This window comes from Prionailurus bengalensis, chromosome A3, assembly GCF_016509475.1.
Source record: "Prionailurus bengalensis isolate Pbe53 chromosome A3, Fcat_Pben_1.1_paternal_pri, whole genome shotgun sequence".
Classification (NCBI taxonomy): domain Eukaryota; kingdom Metazoa; phylum Chordata; class Mammalia; order Carnivora; family Felidae; genus Prionailurus; species Prionailurus bengalensis.
Window position 1 is genome coordinate 16,242,661 of NC_057354.1, and position 18,845 is coordinate 16,261,505.

The following is an 18,845-nucleotide window of genomic DNA, read 5'->3' on the forward strand; positions in this document are numbered from 1 at the left end:
AGGGCAGCTTGCTCTGCATTTTGGTTTGGAGGGCTGCAAACATCCTGCCCTCCAAGCTTCATCCAGTCTCCGGAGAAAGAAATCTGGGCATTGGGTATGTGCTAAAGGCGGCCAGAAATGCCTGAGCTGTCACTGTTTTCAGAGCATGTGATTCTGAGCTCAGACAATCTCCTAGAACCAGTTTTAGTATTGATTGTAAGCCATAAGCCATCGAGGCTACCAAATGGACTTAGAAACCAACCTGATGATAGTACAATTTCAGCTGCAACAAAGCTAATAATTGCAATTGATTGAAATGCATCAAACACGTTCCAATAAATTCATATGACATTCAGCCAACACACTAACTGATCGTCTTCTGAGGATGGCATAGAAACAAATTATATTCTTGGAAACTATGTAAATAAAAGAAAAGAGTCAAGTATTTGTCCCACCTTTCCAATTTGGAACTGTACCACTGAGTGACCAAATAATAGATTAAGAAAACCATTTTCTTTTTTTTTAATTTTGTTTTTCAACGTTTATTTATTTTTGGGACAGAGAGAGACAGAGCATGAACGGGGGAGGGGCAGAGAGAGAGGGAGACACAGAATCGGAAACAGGCTCCAGGCTCTGAGCCATCAGCCCAGAGCCCGACGGGGGGCTCGAACTCACGGACCACGAGATCGTGACCTGGCTGAAGTCGGACGCTTAACCGACTGCGCCACCAGGCGCCCCAAGAAAACCATTTTCTTATAAAACTACTACAATTGATGCAGGAAGGCAAAATAATACAATGTTGCTATTTTGCCAGCTGCCATGAATTAATGTATGTAGCTGTTGTACCCAGTAGCGGGTAATATCAAAAAAGAGCAAATTCCAGCCACGTATGTGCTTCTTGATAAAAGAAGGACTACCTATAATCACACCAGAGGGATGGAAACTGGGTCTGACTCAGCTGCTAATATACAAGTAATGCAGAGGTCAAAGGGCCATGTCGAACTGTATACTGTGAGGATATGAGAGACAAAATCCAGACTTTAAGGAACTCTATGGGTCAAGCAGCATAACAGATAAATTTCAAGGAAAAGAAAGAGATATAAGGGGAATCTATGGCTTAAAACACATGCTTAGTTTCTTCTAATGGGCGAAACTGAACTACAGTATCTTAGGGATGCACACTCAAATGATTAAGCAAGGAAATAATTACTCTAAAAGTCAGGCTACTAATTACTTTTGTGGGGGGAGGGCTATGATTGAGATGGGGTACATGGAGGGGCTCCTGGGGTCACTGGCAAAGTTTTATTTCTTGACCTGGGTGTTGGTTATGAGGGCGTTTGCCCCTGAAATAATCACTAAGCTACAAATTTAATTTGTATGATTTTCCGCATCTGTGATTTGTTTCATAACATGAAGTTTTTAAAAGATGAAAACAGAACTACCTACCTCACTCTGTGTGTGTGTGTGTGTGTGTGTGTGTCCGTATACACATGTTTGAATATATGGATATGGCCTGGTACATAGTAAGTACTCAATGAATATGAGTTCTCTTCCCTGTTAATCCTGTCAAACAGCCTTACTGGTGTGATTTCAGCACTATTACCAACATGTCTGACTCATCAAAAGTAGTTAATGCTTATTAAGTGATTATTACATTCCAGGCACTGTTCCCAGTACATCTCATCTAACTGCATCCTCATAACCCTATTATTTTTATTCCCATTTTACAGAGAAGAAATGGAGACTCAGAGAAGTCACCTGTGGTCATGCAGAAGGTGGTGCAGCAGCCTCGTTTTGAACCCAGGAACTCTGCCTCCATAGTCCATGCTCCCCCCCCCCCACCCCCGCCAACCCCGCATATATAACGTACTGGTCCAGCATCCCTGTTTGCCCGAATAACTTCCCCCATCAAGTGCCTGCCAGTGTGTGCCACCCCCTGACACTCATTACCTGAATCTCACAACAACCCTGGCAGGCAAAGGTACTTGTTGGTTTGCATTTGACAGGTGGGAAAATTGGACTCAGGCAAAGGAACTTGCCCAGAGTAAATGGTAGTTGGTCGGGGGGGGGGGGGGGCATAAATTGTGGATGGGGAGGGTTCATACTCTTTGGCCCTTGGGATTATAAAGAACAAAATGTTCCATACTCTTCAACAGATGCTCATCTGATGGATCTGACCCAGTCTGAGGTCATGAGTTGCCCAACCAGCCGTCCAGAGCCTGACTTGGCTTGAGAAGTGTCCAGACCAGGGCTGGGAGAAGTCAAGGGCTTGGCAAGCACCAGACATGCCTGACCCCAACCACGAGGTCATGCGAAGCTTGTGACCCATAGGCCTGGCATGCCTCAAGGAGACAGAGACTTCTGTTACTCTGTGTGCAAGGCTTTTTGCTCACAAATCTTGGAATCAGGGCCCAGAATAGGGCTGGCCACCTCTCTGAGCTTGAGATAAAGACATGCGTGCAGCTGGCTGTGCAGATTTCCCACAAGAGGTGAGAGCCCAGCTGTGTTTTTCTGGTCACACATTGATTTTTCAATCTGAGTCAGCATGACTGCTTGGAGGTACGGGCAGTCCTATCTGTTCCCAGGGGCCCCTGATCCCAGCTGGGCTGAAGCATTTCCAAAACAGGGCCTGGAATGGTAGGGGACCAGCAAGAGTGGAGACTCCATATCCCCTGCCCCACAAGTACCAGCTTAAGAGTCCACCCGGTCCACCCTCCACTGTATTATGAACGTCCAGCAGTACTGAGTCCTTACCAAATGCCAGGCACTGTGCTATACACTTTATATATATTCACTCCACCAACCTTGTGGAGATGCTATCACATAGGGGCTCTTATGAGTGCCATTGGACAGGTGGGAAAACTGAGGCCAAGAGAGGAAAGTCACTTGTCAGCAGTCACTCAGAGACGGAGTTGGAGGTCTGTGACTGTGAGATCCTAGAGAGTCAGTTCTGTCAACACTATAAATTTTTTTTATGTTTTTATTTTTGAGAGAGAGAGAGAGAGAGAGAGAGAGAGAGAGCATGAGCAGGGGAGGGGCAGAGAAAGGGAGAGAGAATCCACAGGCTCCAGACTCTGAGCCATCAGCACAGAGCCCGATGCAGGGCTTGAACCCACGAACCATGAGATCATGGCCTGAGCCGAAGTCAGAAGCCTAACAGATTGAGCCACCCAGGTGCCCCTAATACTGGCAACACTATAAATTAACTATGTCACTCAGTCCCCATAACAACACTGTGGGTAGGTATTGTCACCTTCATGAAGATAGGAGAAAACAGAGGCCCAGGGAGGTGGATGTAACTTGTACACTGTAGCTCAAATGCTCTGTTGGGACAGCCATCGATAACTTTTCAAGAGTACAGTCCAAAGCCCACAACTGCTAAATTTGGCCATGACCACTTAAAATCCTGATATGTATTATTGCCCCGACATCCACCCATGGTTCTCCTGTGGCAGGGAGAGAGGACAACGACCCTTTGGTGGCCATCTTCTTAGAAGAGTGGAATTGAGTGGTGGGGGCTCTTGAGGGGGGTACAATTTGAAGAGCTTAATATGTGGCCCCTGTGTGGGGACCCAGGGGTCTGATGTGGGCAAGGACATCTAGAGGTTGGGAGAAATGGGCTGCCCAGCTGCACTGGTGAAGGAGCTGGAGAGTGCGGAGGTGCTGAGGTCAGCCCATGCTCCCAGGTTCTCCAAGTATTCCTCATGGACCAGCATGAGCACAGGGTCAGCTTGGGTCCTGTCTCCTAGGGCCTTGTGGAAGCACAGAGAAGTAGTAGCACCAAAAAGCTAGGGTTGGATGTCAGGTTCCTAGGGCTGAGAAAGGAGTTGCTAGGGACCCCTAGGAAGAGAGGTGCATCCATCAAGGTCAAGGGTGAGAAGGGGCTGTAGCATTGGGCCATCCCCATGAGCCCACAACAGCATCCCATGACAGAAAAGGGGCAGCTTAAAATGTCTCTTAGAACCAGAGAGCTCAAAGCCAGCCAAGATGGTGGCAGGTCAAGTGAGACCCATCCTCTCCCCTCCCCTTCTCTCCCCAGCCCCCTCAGCCCCACCTGTGGGGAAGGGGATGAGAAAGAGAGGAGCCACCTTCCCCGCCTTCCCCCCACTGTGGGTAGGCTGCCAGACCGAAGAAGGGTCAAGCTGGCTGAGGGGAGAAGCTTTAACCCCAAATCAAGCTGGGAGTTTTGATTCGTGGCTTTATTGGACATTCTAATTTCTAAATCACTACTGTGTTTGTGACCTAAAGTGATTATAGAATTGTCTGTGTCTTGAGAATGAGCAGAAAAGTAACGGGGGATGAATTGTCACCTAGTGGCAAAGAAAATGTCACTTCACTGAATTAATCTTAAAAGGGACATTGGGAGACAAAAATAAAGGTGTGTTTTGATTATGTCACCGGTCAGGTTTGTTCAACATGCTGCTTACAGCAAGGTGGACAATTCTCCAAAACAAGCCTGGAAGTGAATGTTCCCGAGCGCTCTGGAGTTTGGCTCATTAGAAGTGTGTGGGTACCTCTGGGAACCTCTGGAGCCCTTCCTTTGTGGGGCCAGCACACCCGTCCTCCTAGATGCTTCAGTTGTTGGTGTCTAATGCCTTACTGTGTCTCCTCCTGAGCACTATGACCTCAGAAGTCACCTCACCCAACAGGTTACCCTCCTCACCCACAGAGTGGTTCACAGCCAACGGACAGACGTCCAGACGTACAACAGGCCAGCCCCCTCACAGGGCTTTATGTGCACAACTTTGCTCGGTTCCTTCCTATCCTGCGTTCCTCCTTCTCTCACAGTTTCCCCCTTTAATAAATCACATGTACTTGGGGTGTCTGAGTGGCTCAGTCGGTTAAGTGTCCGACTTAGCTCAGGTCATGATCTTGCTGCTTGTGAGCTGTGCCAACAGCTCAGAGCCTAGAGCCTGCTTCAGATTCTGTGTCTCCTTCTCTCTCTGCCCCTCCCCTGCTCATGCTCTGTCTCTCTCTCTCAAAAATAAATAAACATTAAAAAAATTAAAAAAAAATAAATCACACACACTCAGTCCCTGCCTCAGACTCTGTTTCCAGAGAACCTGGCTAAAGATGGCCCTGAGCCTCAGGAGGTACTTTTGTGACTGGGCCATTTTGCTGGTCAGGTATGCCATTAGCGATTCTTCTAGCCCCCAAAGCAGACTGACCGAGGTTCAAATCCCAGCACAGTCCCTTAAGTGCTGTGTGACCTTGGCCAGCGACTGGTTACCACACCTCAGTTTTGTCATTTATAAAGTTAGAAAAAGAAAAAAACAACCACTCACCTTGAGGCTTTATAAGGCTCAGCCATGCACAGCACCAGCATAGTGCCTGGAACCTTCCCTGCTGCTCTGGTTTTTCTCCGGGCTGGGAGCATGGACTCCATACAAAGGAGGCAGCTTTTACCACCCAGTTTGAAGGTGTGTCCTGGGGTAAGGCCCCAGACCATGGGATGGCTGGGGGCCAACTAATAAAATGGCCAGCTTTTAGGAAACACGGACGGTCTGCTAGTCCCTGTGCTGTGTTGCCTATGTGCCAGCTTGACTGCCCTTCAACGCTGTTACGATTCCCTCCATTTTACAGATGAAGAAACTGGGCTCCAGAAAGGCTGAGGGGCCACCAGTGGGGTCTGCAGGTTGAGAAACACTAGGGCATCTGGCTAGAATGGCTAAGATGGAGAAGACTCCCCCTGGCAACTGAGACTCTTTACGCTGCTGGTGGGGACACAGGACAGCACAGCTACTTTGGAGAATGGTTTGCAGCGGCTTCTGAAGAAGTTAAACATACACTTACATGACTCAGCAATGACACTCCCTGGCACTTGCCCTCCAGTAACAAGAGCATCTGTCACTCAGAGACGTGCACCTGAATGTTCTTAGCAGCTTTATCTGTAATGGCCCAAAACTGGGGAAAACAGTGTTCTTCCCCAGGGAAATGTGGTAAACGAACTGATATGCATATAATAAGTAAAAAGAGCAATGAAGAGGAACAAACTATGGATGTGTGTAACAACCTGGGTGAATCTCAAAATAATGATGCCCAATGAAGGAAGCCAGATGAAAAGAGTACACGTTGTATGATTCCATTTCTATAAAATTCCAGAAAATTTAAAGTGATCTAGAGTGAAAAGAAAGTACTCCATGGTTACCATGGTGGCATGGGGATGGGAGTGGGGTGTGTGTGGTTAGGAGGAGATGGCTTACACAGGGGCCCCGGAAAACTTTCGGGGTGATGGAGATATTCATCATCTTGATTGTGGTGGTAGGTTCATGGGTATGTACGTATGTCAAAATCCATCAAATCATGCAATTTTTCAATGTTTATTTTGAGGGGGAGGGAGGGCAGAAAGAGAAGGAGAGAGAAAGGGAGAGAAAGAACCCAGAGAGAATCCCAAGCAGGCTCTGCACTGTCAGCACAGAGCCCATTGTGGGGCTCGAACCCACGAATCATGGGATCATGACCTGAGCCAAAATCAAAAGTCAGATGCTTAACCGAGTAAGCCGCCTAGGTGGCCCAAATCATGCAGTTTAAATAGGAGTTGTTTATTGTACACCAATGATACCTTAATATTGTGTGTGTGTGTGTGTGTGTGTGTGTGTGTGTGTGTTTCAACTAGAGAGGGGCACAATTATTATGTGAAGCCATGTGTGTCTGATGTGAAACCACTCAAGAGCTGGGAGTTATTAAAAGCCCTCCTTTCTTGGCTGGAGACAGAGTCAGTCGAAATGATATCACCTCCAGGAAGCCTTCCATCCCTTCCATGGTGATCTAGGGCTTTTCAGAAATTGCCTCTCCCCTGGCCTCGGTCTACACTGCCTTTCTGCCTTCAGGATTTGTCAGTGGCTCCTTTCTGCACTCTGGGACCTTCCCTTGTGTTCTCCCCTGTATTGTCCTTCCCATATGCTGGTGGAGAGCCCAGCACCAGAATCAGACCCACCTGGGTTTGAATCCCAGCTCTGCCGTTTACACCAGCTGTCTGACCTTGGATGGTTCCTTTACTTCTTTGAGCTTCAGATTCCTCATCTGAATAATACTAGAAGCTACCTCCAGATTGCCTCTAGGATCAAATGAAAGAAAGTTCGTGTTAAACAATTAGCGTAGGGCCTGGTGTGTAATAAAGCACTCAATAAATGTTAACTATTATTGATCTTTACCTGGGCAGTGGCTGCTGACTAAGTTTCTCAGCCTTTGAATCAAGTACTTACCGCCACAGCTATATTTATTGACATGGAAAGATGCCCAAGGCATAGTCTTAAGAGGAAAAAAGGCTACAAACAATCTGTGCCTCACAGGTCATTTTAAGGATTAAAAGGGGGGAAATGGACATATATCTCCTTCCTTGCATGGTATCTGGCACATAGGAAGCACCCACTGAAAGCATCCACGTGGAAGCGGCCGTGATTGTTGACATGAAAGCTTGTGTAGCCCGTCCATTGCTGCTTTCAAATATGATCATGTGAGTTCCTGGGAACAAGATGTTTGCAGTTGTGCTCCGACAGTGAAATATAGGGCCCTGTGCGTCCCCTTCAGCCTGTCTTCTCACAAACTTCAGGGGACTACCATGGGCAGGGCTAGAGTTGGACTTGGGAGCCTTGGTCTGATGTGAATTTGGGTACTTTCTTCTGCTTTCTGGAGCAAAAGCAAAGCACTGCCCTTCAGAATTGAGACTCCAAACTTGGGTAAAGGGTATTCTTTGCAGTAACTGAGGTGCTATGACAAAATGTAGACACTTGAGGGCACTCCAATCAATCTGCAATAGAGAAAATCACAAAAGGGGGTGATAATAACATGAATGTTGTCACTTTTAACAGTGGCTTCCATTCATTGAGTTCTTAATATGAGCTCCTAAAACGTGCTAAGATATTATCCCATTTTATCCTTTTGAGCACCCCATCAGATACTCTTACTAAAGATTGTTTAAATAGGGTGTACTGCTCTTTAAAATTTTTAAACCTTTTTTTTAAGGAGTCACAATTCACAAAACTTGTAAAATGTACAAATATTAAGTATACAGCTTGGTGAATTGTTACAAGTGTGTATACACAGGTAACCTCCCATCCAGATCAAGATATACAGCGCTTTTTTTTAAAGCTTTTTTGTTTTAAGTTTATTTATTTATTTTGAAAGAGAGCATGAGCAGGAGAGGGGCAGAGAGAGAAATTGTGGGATCACGACCTGAGCTGAAATCAAGAGCAGGACACTCAACCAACTGAGCCACCCAGGCGCCTTGATACATAACTGTTCTTACAGCCTTTCTACTTACTCCGCCCCTGGCAACTGCTATCCTAACTTCTATCACCATTTATTCCTCTTGCTTGCTTTTGAACTTCGTATAAGTGGAATCACACATATATAATATTTAGAGTTGCCACATTTAGCACATAAAAATCCAGAATGCCAATTAAGTTGGAATTTCCCCTGGGAAATATTTATGCTAAAAAAAATTAATTGTTTACCTGGAATGAAAATTCACCTGAATATCTTGTATTTTATCTGGCAACTCTAGTATCTTTCGCAGCTGGCTCCTTTCGACGTACTTGTACGAATTCCCTCACGTTGTTGTAGTCACTGGTAATTTACTCTTTTTCATTACTGTGTAGTATTTCCCCTCTACGAATATACCTCCGTGTATTTACTCTTTCTACTGCTGCTCGGGGAGGAAGGGTCACTCTTAGAAAGGCACTATAGGGGCACCTGGGTGACTCAGTCGTTTAAGCATCCAACTCTTGGTTTTGGCTCTCGTCATGATCTCATGGTTCATGAATTTGAGCCCTGCATCGGGCTCCGTGCTGACAGCGTGGAGCCTGCTTGGGATTCTCTCTCTCCCTCTCTCTCTGCCCATCCCCTGCTTGCTCTCTGTCTTTCTCAAAATAAATAAATAAACTTAAAAAATTTTAATAAAATAATAATAATAATAAAGAAAGGCACTATAGAAGTGTTCAGCAGGTGCACTCTGCAGGTGCATCAGAGGCCTCGGGGATTTGAATTCCAGCTCCACCTCTTCTATTCATGAGACCTTAGCCAAGTGACAATCTCCCCAAGCCTCTGCTAGTTTAACTTTAATATGGGCTAATCATAGTACCTCAAAGAGTGTTGTAAGGTTTAAAGGGGGTATTGCCACTTGGAGATATAAGCCACTTAGAACAGGGCCCAGCACACAGTTGGTGCTCAATAAATGCTGCCAGTGTCATTGTACCCATTAGACCCAGGAGAAAACTGAAGTTCAGAGGTGTAGAGGCTTGAGTCTTTACATCTACCCAGTAAGCAACAGAGCCCTTTCGTCACTGATATCGACTACATTCGAGTCCTTTATTCATTCAACAATTTTTGTTGAGTATCTGCTGTGCACCTGGCACTGTTTTAGACCTTGAAGTCACACAGGGAGCAAAACAGCCATAGCCCCTGACCTTATGAAATGCTCATTCGAGGAGAGCTAACATTGCTGTTTGCCTGCAAGATGCTTTGCCTGTGCTTATTAGTTAAATGAAATATTGTCTGAGAAGCACCTAACACGGAGCCCCACACGCATTACCGTTCCAGAAACAGCAGCTATTTGCCAGATTGGAGCAGTCTCTGTGGCAACGCTGTGTGATGGCTATCAGCAGTCCCGTTTTACAGATGAGAAAACTGATGTTTTGGGGATTAAGGCGCTGGCCCAAGGTGACAGTCAGTACTGGTAGAATGGGAATTCAAAGTCATGTCCCCCTGACTCCAAACCCTTTTGAATTTCTCAGTGCTTCTCAGTCTTGAGTTCTGCCTCTGGAGTCTAAATGTTAGACTTTGCGACCCAGCTTTGCGACCCCGGTTGAGTGCCTTGCTGTCCGTGAGGCCTGGTTTCAATGCCTTAGGATTGCCTTAGGGATCTGCAGAAAGCTCTTAGGGCAGACGCAGGCAGAAAATAAACAGCCTCTAGAGGGCGCAGTGTGGATCCGCAGCGAGGAGGGGGCTCTGGAGTGAGTGAGCTGCTCAGCCCTTAAAACCTTACTTTAAGAAACGAGCTTGCAGACGTGGAAAGCTGCCTACAATATCTTGTTGGGTCTATTTAAAAATCAGACTGTAAAACCGCAAGCAGGTGTAGTGCGCGTATGCGGAGCATTTTCTGAGAAGGATCACTTAGCAATTGCGCTGTATCGGTGCCCTTCTAGTATTTTCCTCAGTTAGTGCCCCTCACAGCCCTGGGTGCCAGGTGCCGCCGCTGGACACTTTTGCGGGTTAGAAAAACTGAGGCAGAGGAGAGTTGACAGCTAGCTTGCGACGTGTTGGCTGCAGAGGTTGTGCTCTTGAGCGCTCAGCTCTGCTTCCTCTGCTTCCCTGCCGGGGCTGCTAGGATAGGAAGGGGCTGCTGGGAGTTTTCTGCCTATGACCCCACTCATGACCCTGGCTCCTATCACCCCAGCCTCTAAAAGACTGGGCCCACAGGGCCATAAATTCCTGCTATCGTTATTCAGTATCTCTATAGCTCAGGCTGTTTGCCAGGAGCCCTACAATTATTTTTATCACTTACTAGTCCTATAATTATTTTTTATCACTTTTTTTCTCCCAGCAGCCCTGAAGGTAGGGCTAGTTGCACTGTCTTTTGGTTTGGAGTTAGGGGAACCCATGTCCTGGAAAGTTTCTGGCGTTGCCCCAAGCTCCAGTGAGGGTCAGTGTTTAAACTCACAGCCCCTCCGTGTCCAGACTGGAACTTTGTGTGAGGCCAGAGGCTGTGGGAGAATTGGGAGGTGGAAACTGGGAACCACTGGGAGCCAGGGAAAGGACTTAGGCTTGGCTACTGCCAAGCTGGATGGCCTAGGGCAAGTTGCTCAATCTCTCTGTGCTTCAGTTTCTTCATTAGTCAAATGAAAAAATGATAATAGTACCCATCTCTTACGTTAGTACATACACATGCTCAATCACTGTGAGGTTTTATTTGACCTTGAGTTGGGACCTGAATTCTAAACCCAGACCCTTGCCTGCTGGATGACTTGGTTAAGTCTCTTACCCTTGCTGAGTCTCAGATTCCTGATCTGTAAAATGGGTATCTGGCCTGCCTTACACCCTGGCCTTCTCGTCTCCAGTCCCATCAGCCCAGCCTTCTCGAAGCCCTCCGACTGCCAACCGTTCCCCTTGCTTGGAGCTAAGCCCAAGCCTCCCACCCCCAGCTCTGTGGGGTTAAATCTCCATTACCGTCACAGGCATCCTTCCTTCCCTCCCAGCCTCCCTTCTTTTGGTCACTTATTCAATAAATATTTATTGAGCACCTACTATGGGCCAGGACTATAGTGGATAGCAGGTAAAACAAGGTAAAGTCCATGTTCTCATGAAGGGGAAATAGACAATAAACTAAAAAGAGATTAAAAACAGAACAAAACAAAACAAACAAAAAAGCCAAGGCAATTAGTACTTCATAAGGGAAAATTCTAGCGGGGAAGATTGTTTTCCAGAAAAGCCTCTCCAAGGAGACACTTGGATTTGAACTAACAATTTATTTGAACAGGCACATGGTACAGAATTCAGGCAGTACACAACACCCAGCCAAAGAGGCTTCTATGTTGCCAGTTGCTTGGGGGTGGGTGACATTTGTGGCAACATTTGAATCACGAGAAACAGTAGCCGTTTGAAGATGGGGGAGAAGAGGAATCCAGGCAGAGGGAAGGGCAAGTGCAAAGGCCCTGAGGCAGGATCCGCATGCCTGGAGGGAGGCAGAGAGGAGAGCCAAGGTGATCAGGGCCCACACAGGGCTGGTGGGGAGGAGATGTGTCACTCTGTGTGGCGTGGGTATAATTCTCGAGTTGGGGGTAGGGTAGAGGTGAGGTCTTCTGATTTGTTCTTTATAAAAAAAAAAACACTGTGGGGAATGGATTTAGGGGTCCGAGTGGGGCAGGGAGAGCAGCGAGGTGGCGACTGCAGAGTTGGGGATGGTGAAGACCAGGCCAGGGTGGCCAAGTGGGGTCGTGAGAAGGGGCGGGTTTGGGTGGTTTGGGGGGCAGGGCGGAGACCAGCAAGGGTCTCCGGCCCGTGCTCTCACGACTGTTGCCACTGTTGGTAGCTCCGTCTTTGTGATTATTGGATGAACGTTACACCCTGTAACCTGGCACAGAGTGGGCACTTGGACATGTTTGCTGAAGGGATGACGAAAGATGAAAAGGCCCTTTGTAAACGGAGACACGCCCTTGGAGAAATGGCTGCGGTGACTCCTGTGTGCTCCCTCCGTCCTCAAGTGCCGGCACTCCCGGGCCACCCATCCCCGTGGGTGAATCACCCCGAAGCCATCCTGCCTTGTGGAGCCTGCTTCTGAGAGGCAGCATTTTAGAACCTTAAGCTTCCCATGAAAGCCTGATATGTAAAATGTGTACAAAGTTATTTTTATAACTTCAAACACCTGAGAACTTGGGTAAACCAGACGAACGAAACAGACATGATTCTCAGCACAGATATACAAAGCAATCATTGAGAAAAACAAAGGCGTCTTATTAAACACCTTAATTTCAAGACAGGGCACACCTGACGATTGCTTCATTTGCGTTTATCCATCAAAGAGCCAGCAGACGCCTCCTGCAGGGAAGCCAGCCTCCCAAATCCAACTATTCCAGCATTTGGTTTCCTTCATATCAAAACGCAATCCTGCTCCATCCAGACAAGTATTTCCAAATGGTAACAATCTGTGTGCATGTGTGCTTTGAAATTCTTATGTCGTTTAAAAAATACACGTTTTTAAAATGCACAAAGCCCACGTTAGCTCAGTAATCATCACAAAGAGAGCACCATCCCCACCTTGTCACTGGCGCCCAGATGAAGGACTAGAACCCCGCCAGCCCCCTAGAAGTCCCGCTTGTGCTTTCAGCTGGTCACTACCCTTGACAAGAGTAATCACAGTCCTGACTCCTAACAGCCTCCATGAATTTGCTCTTTTGTTGAACTTTATAGAAATTGGAATGTACAGGAGCACCTGGGTGGCTCAGGCGGTTCAGCGTCCGACTTCGGCTCAGGTCATGATCCCGCGGTTCATGAGTTCGAGCCCCGCATCAGGCTCCGTGCTGACAGCTCAGAGCCTGGAGCCTGCTTCGGATTCTTTCTCTTCCTCTCTCCCTGCCCCTCCCCCCCCCAAATAAATACACATTAAACATTTTTTTAATGTGTATTTATTTTTGAGAGAGAGAGCATGCGAGCAGGAGAGGGACAGAGAGAGAGGGAGACACAGAATCCGAAGCAGGCTCCAGGCTCTGAGCTGTCAGCACGGAGCCCGACGTGGGGCTCGAACTCACAAGCTGTGAGATCATGACCTGAGCTGAAGTCGGACGCTTAACCGACTGAGCCACCCAGGTGCCCCAACCTTACACAGTTTTTAATTAAAAAAAAAAAAAAAGGAATTGGAATGTACAGGGGGTGTTCGTTTGTGTCTGAATTATGTTTGTGTGAGATTCATCCACATTTTTTATGGCTAGGGCTCATTCATTCTCATTGCTGTATTCTGTCCCATTGTATGAATATGCCATAATTTCAAATAGTGACTTTTTTTAACAGCACATGGGGCATAGTGGGCAGGGAACTGGGTTTGACCCATAGATAAGTTTTGTTTCATGCACCTAGTGCTTTTGTTTTGTTTTCACTAAATTTGTTGCTGTGAACGGTGGATGTCTGGCTTCTCTTGGAAGGTCTGCCATTACTGGGCCCTCAGTTTCATGTGCCCAGAGTTGAGGGATGGCTGCTCCCAGTCACTGTGTGCATTCCATTCCCATTTTGCCACAGTCCCCACCACCCCCTTTTGCACTACCCCCAGGCCCACCTCACTCACCAACATAGCCCAGCTGGTCCTGTAAATATTCGAGTCTTCCACTCCAGCTGTAATTCAGCAGAGGTGGCTCGTTATTGTGAGGTCCACACAATAAGTGGATCTGGCAGCCCAGGTTAGAATATAGGTTGTCTCCACTGGGTTGAACTTTGGAATTCACATCTGAGTGCTCAAAAAATTTATTGCCATTATTACCGTTTCAAAAAAGTGTTTTAGATGTATATTTCCATCTTCCTTCCCATCGTTACTACTATTGCCATTATCTCATCTCAAAAGCTCTTTTAAAATATAGTCATATGTGTAATAGAGGTCATGGTTAAATATGGGTACTCTGGGCCCAGACAACCTGGAATCAAATCATGGCTCTATTATTCAGGAGCTGTGTGACCTCAGGCAATTACAGAACCTCTCTGTGCCACTGGACAAAGAGGGATGCTAATAATATTTCTCTCACTGGGTTCTTATGAAGAGTAGATGAGATAATTCTTATAAGGTCATTAGGAAAGCACCGAGCACATAATAAGTATTCAATATAAGTTAGTTATTAATTTTTTAAGTTTATTTATTTTGAGAGAGACAGAGACAGAGAGAGTGAGCAGGGGAGGGGCAGAGAGAGAAGGGGAGAGAATTCCAAGCAGATTCCACACTGTCAGCGTGGAGCCCAATGAAAGGCTTGAGCTCACGAACTGTGAGATCATGACCTGAGCTGACACTAAGAGTTGGACGCTCAACCAACTAAGCCACCCAGGTGCCCCTATAGATTTGATTTTGAAAATAGTATTAGGGTCACATGTCGTGGAACCCCTGAAGCCTTCCTTATGATACAGTTTCTGCAAAGCACCAATCTTACCTGTATTTTGCCCATCTTATAGATGCCCAGAGGTGTAAAGGAGCCCCCTCTTAGTGGCGCTCCTCCCCAGCCCCCACCTTGAAGCCTCTCCTCCATCACTTCCTCCAGATAGCTGATAGATACTGGGTTTTTTTGTGTGTGTGCTCACCAGGCACTAAGTAACACTCTGAGTGCTTTCCATTAATTTTATTCTGGCAGTCATCTTAGGAGGTGGGTTCTACTGTGATACCCACTTAAGAGATGAGATACTTTCTTGCCTTCTTGCTTTCTATCCTGCCCACCCACCCATGTCTCCAGGCCTATCATTCATTCATTATTCATTCATTCTGTATATGTTTGCCTAACTGTGGTTTCCTTGGAACTTCTGTTACAGAGAAAACCACCCAGGTTCCCTGGGTCCTGTTTAGTCATTGAGTCTAGTCCCTTGTCTTCTGTAGCCTGTTTTAAGACATTGTTGAAGGATTATTTGATTCAATCAGCAAATGTCTCTTACCGCTGGGGCTATGTGGTGAATGACACAGAGACCCTGCCCTCAAGGACTCGAGTCTGGTGAGGGACCCAGCTGACCATGTTCTCTCCCCCACGGTACAAGAGGTAGCTTGAAGACAAAGCCTGGGCCTCTTCATCTCTTTGCCATTAAGAGCAGGCCAACATCAGGCATGTAAATGAGTAGATCACAGTGTAGGGAGGGCAGCGGGTGTCCAGACCCCCCAGCCATGAACTCTTAGGCTCCAAGTAGGGAGCAGTTGGCATCTCAAAGGTGTAAATCAGGGTTTCTCAACTTCGCGCCATTAATTGGAGCTAAACAATTCTCTGCTGTGGGGGCCTTCCTGTGCACTGTAGGATGTTCAGCACCATCCCTGATCTCCACCCACTAGATGCCAAGAATGCTACCTCCATACTAGCAATGACAACCAAAAGTGTCTCCAGACATTGCCAACTGTCCCCTTAGGGGCAACGTTATTACAGGTAGAGAAGCACCGTCTTTACTGAAGCAAATTTAATGAAGGACGTATTTACAGAGGCGTGAACAGGCTGAGGGAAACTTTAAGGAATATGGAGGCACCCAGGGACTAGAAACAGTGGGGAGCTGTTATCGCCCCAAGGCTTGAAGGAACAAGAGAGGGAACAGTGTTAGCACTCCCAGAGACGGCTGGAACTGTAGAAGCCAGACCAAGACAAGAGTGGGGACCTTGGAGAAATGCAGTCCCTGTTAAGATTAAGGCAAAACAGGGGTGAGATGGGGAGCGTAAACACCCCCATTTCTTTCTCCTCCTGCCCTTTAATCTAATACTGAGCCCTCCCTTTGATGGGATCCAGGGACCCAGTGGGAAGCCAGGAGGCATGGGTGCCTGTTGGGACACAGAGCAGGGCAGATGAGGACATGTGGAGGTGATGCGCAAATGGAAAATAACCATCGCGGGGACATGGCAACAGGCCCCAGACACTGGGCAACTGAGTTCAGTCTTGTTACTGGCATAGGAGTTCTCCAGGTGGAGCAAACCGGGAAAGGGTATTTCAGCCAGAGGGAACAGCATGTACAAAGGCATGGAGTTACAAAAGAGCCTGGCTCGCTTAATTGTTTATTTAATTATGATTGTTTGTTTGATTGATTGACTCTGATCTACGAGCACCGGATGAAAATAAAACATTCAAAATGGTACAAAAGGGCATAAAATGAAAAGTAGGTCTTCCTCCCCCCCCACCCCCTGACCCCACCTACCCAGCTCACCTCCCCAGAGGCCACCTTTCTCTGAGGTCTCTTATCACCTTCTAGATTTACTAATGCAAATGCTAGCTGGTAAATGTATATGACGTGTGTCACTTAAATTTCTAACTTGACTTAATTTCACTGATGTTTGTGGAACCCCTACTGTGGGTAAAGAAATGGACGGAGAGTTCTGGTTTTGGAGTCTAAGCTCAACCCTTCACTAAACCTTGTGTGGTTTCCCATTTCCTCCTCCAGGCAAGGAGTGAGTCTCCAAGGGTCCAGCCAGCACGTGGGGTTTGCCTACAGTTGTGTTGTTCAGCTGTGTTTTATGGATTAAACTGAATTGAAGCTGAACCACTGGCCAGAAACACATTGTAAGACGGGAGCACATGTAAGCCTTGGGTGTGGTTCCAGAGACTACATATTGTTGTTTTGGGGAGACAAATGAGGTTTCTGTCTCCAAAGGCCTGCTCTTGTTTGAGTCAACAGAACAGTCAGGAAGAAGGGAACACTATAGTATGGCCTCGAGGGTGGGCTGGGTTGGGAGCAAGTTAGGGAGTACTTGGCCTGGCTCAGACCGGCCCAGGGAAGACCAGGTCCTTCTTGGCTACCCCTGGCTGGTGTCTGCAGCCCTTGGGAGAGTTTGGACCCAGGAGGAGGAGCTTGGAGGGCCAGCAAGCTACAGATATGGGGAGTCCCACAGCCCACCGGTACACCTGTCAGTGCCTGGAAGCAAATAACCAAATCCAGGAACCAGACGCCCAGCCAGAAGCAGGGAAGCAGGAGCAGCTAGGAGCAAATGAAAACAAAGCTCTTCCTTGCCTCTTTTCTTCAATTCTGATCTCTCTTGTGCTCTCAAGACCCAGTTCTTTCCTGACAATGCCTATATGTTAAGCGCTTAGGGCAAACATACCTACCAGGGACCAAACGCCTACTTCATGCAGGTGCTGACCACACACCAGCTCTCACTCCCCTGGCTGCTCTTCGAGGAAGGTGTTGATGATCCCCTGCTTTGCAAACAGGGGAAACAGGCTCAGAAAGGAGGGATGCAGGGCAGTGTGAGGTCAGGGATTGTAAATGTATAGTGATATCAACAAGCAATTTGTGACAAAGAACTATGAAGTGTTGAGCACAAGATCTGAGAATCAGAGAGTCATCAAGTCCAGGAGTTCCACACTCACAGGTTACCACTATAATCCACACCCCCCGTCCTTTCAACACACTGCAGATAAAACATCTCTCTCTGGCCCTCTCCCATCTGTTTAGGCCTCTTCTTCTCTCACCTGGGGTCTCGGTCCAGCCTTCTCTCTGGTCTCTCCTCTTTCCAAACTTGCACGCAGCAGCTGAGCCACCTTTCCAAACTAAGCACACTGTGCTACTCTTCCCTTTAAAACCCTTCACTAGCTTCCCTTTGCCCTCAGGATAAAGTTCAAACTTCTTGACATGGTTTACTAGGTCCTCTGTCACCTGGCCATAGTCTCTTGTGACTCTGCTCCTCTCCAGCACCCCTCCACCAACCTATACCGACCTCATCTTACCAGATATGCCACTCTCTCTCCCTTTTCCTAACCCCTGGACCTTTGCACTTGCTGTTCCCTCCACTTGGACCACAGCGTGCACCAGTGCCCCCTTCTCTGGTTGGGATTTTCCCTCTCTCTTCCCATCTCCTCTGGGAAGCCACTTCTGCTCATGCCCCTCTCAAAGAGGCTGAGTTGTGCCTCCTTCTCCACTTCCAGCCCCTCCCCACCCCGGTTCCTGTGCCTACCCACACGGAGGCTCACTATGTATCACATATGCCCATGTGCTTACCTGTGTCCCCATCAGCCACATGAGCTACAGGAAGGCAGAAACAGGGGTCATCTTTTCTCTCCTGAACCTGTAGCTCCTGGGAGTGTGCCTGCGGAGAAGAGTTGCTGAACAAAGATATGTATTGTTAAATAAATCATAATATGTTAGAATCACAGAATCCCAAAATTTGAGAATCACGGATTTGGTGAGGCAAAAACCTGAAATCTCAGAATCACGTAATCATCAATTTAGAGAGCGTTAGAAACATGAACCGAGACTCCCTGAAGCAAGATCACAAGGCTGGAAGAATCCTTGTACAGGCAACTCGTCCAAGGACTGTTAGTGGATTAGGAAAGCCCAACTTGTGCTCTTCTGTATATTTAATTTCTATTTTTCCATATGTGCATATACTATTACATTGATGTCTTTCACATGTTGATTTTTATAATGTGTCCCTCTATCATATGTATTAAGCACCCAACTTATTTATTAACCAATATTTATTGTGTATACAATGTACAGGTACTGTTCTGGCAATTGTATTTTATCTATGGCTGCGTAACAAATTTTCCTGATTTAAACCAATAACAATTTATTATGTCACAGTTTTTATGTGGTAGGACTTCAGGAGTGGCTAGCTGGATAGTTTGGCTTAGGGTCTTTCATGAGGTTGCAGCCAGAAGGTCCATCAAGGCCATGGTCACCCGAAAGCTTCACTGTGGCTGGAAGATCCACTGCCAAGAGGG

The 18,845-nt window shown here is 47.1% G+C and overlaps 1 protein-coding gene across 1 annotated transcript in view; it reads right to left on the reverse strand.

Moving 5' to 3' along the window:
* The window catches only part of TTPAL (alpha tocopherol transfer protein like), a 35,581-nt gene extending 17,906 nt beyond the window's left edge, over positions 1–17,675 (reverse strand). The window contains exon 1 of the mRNA XM_043602310.1: positions 17,595–17,675. The gene's annotated coding sequence lies outside the window, so the exon portion shown is untranslated. The remainder of the gene's footprint in view (positions 1–17,594) is intronic.
* Between the last annotated feature and the right edge of the window lie 1,170 nt (positions 17,676–18,845).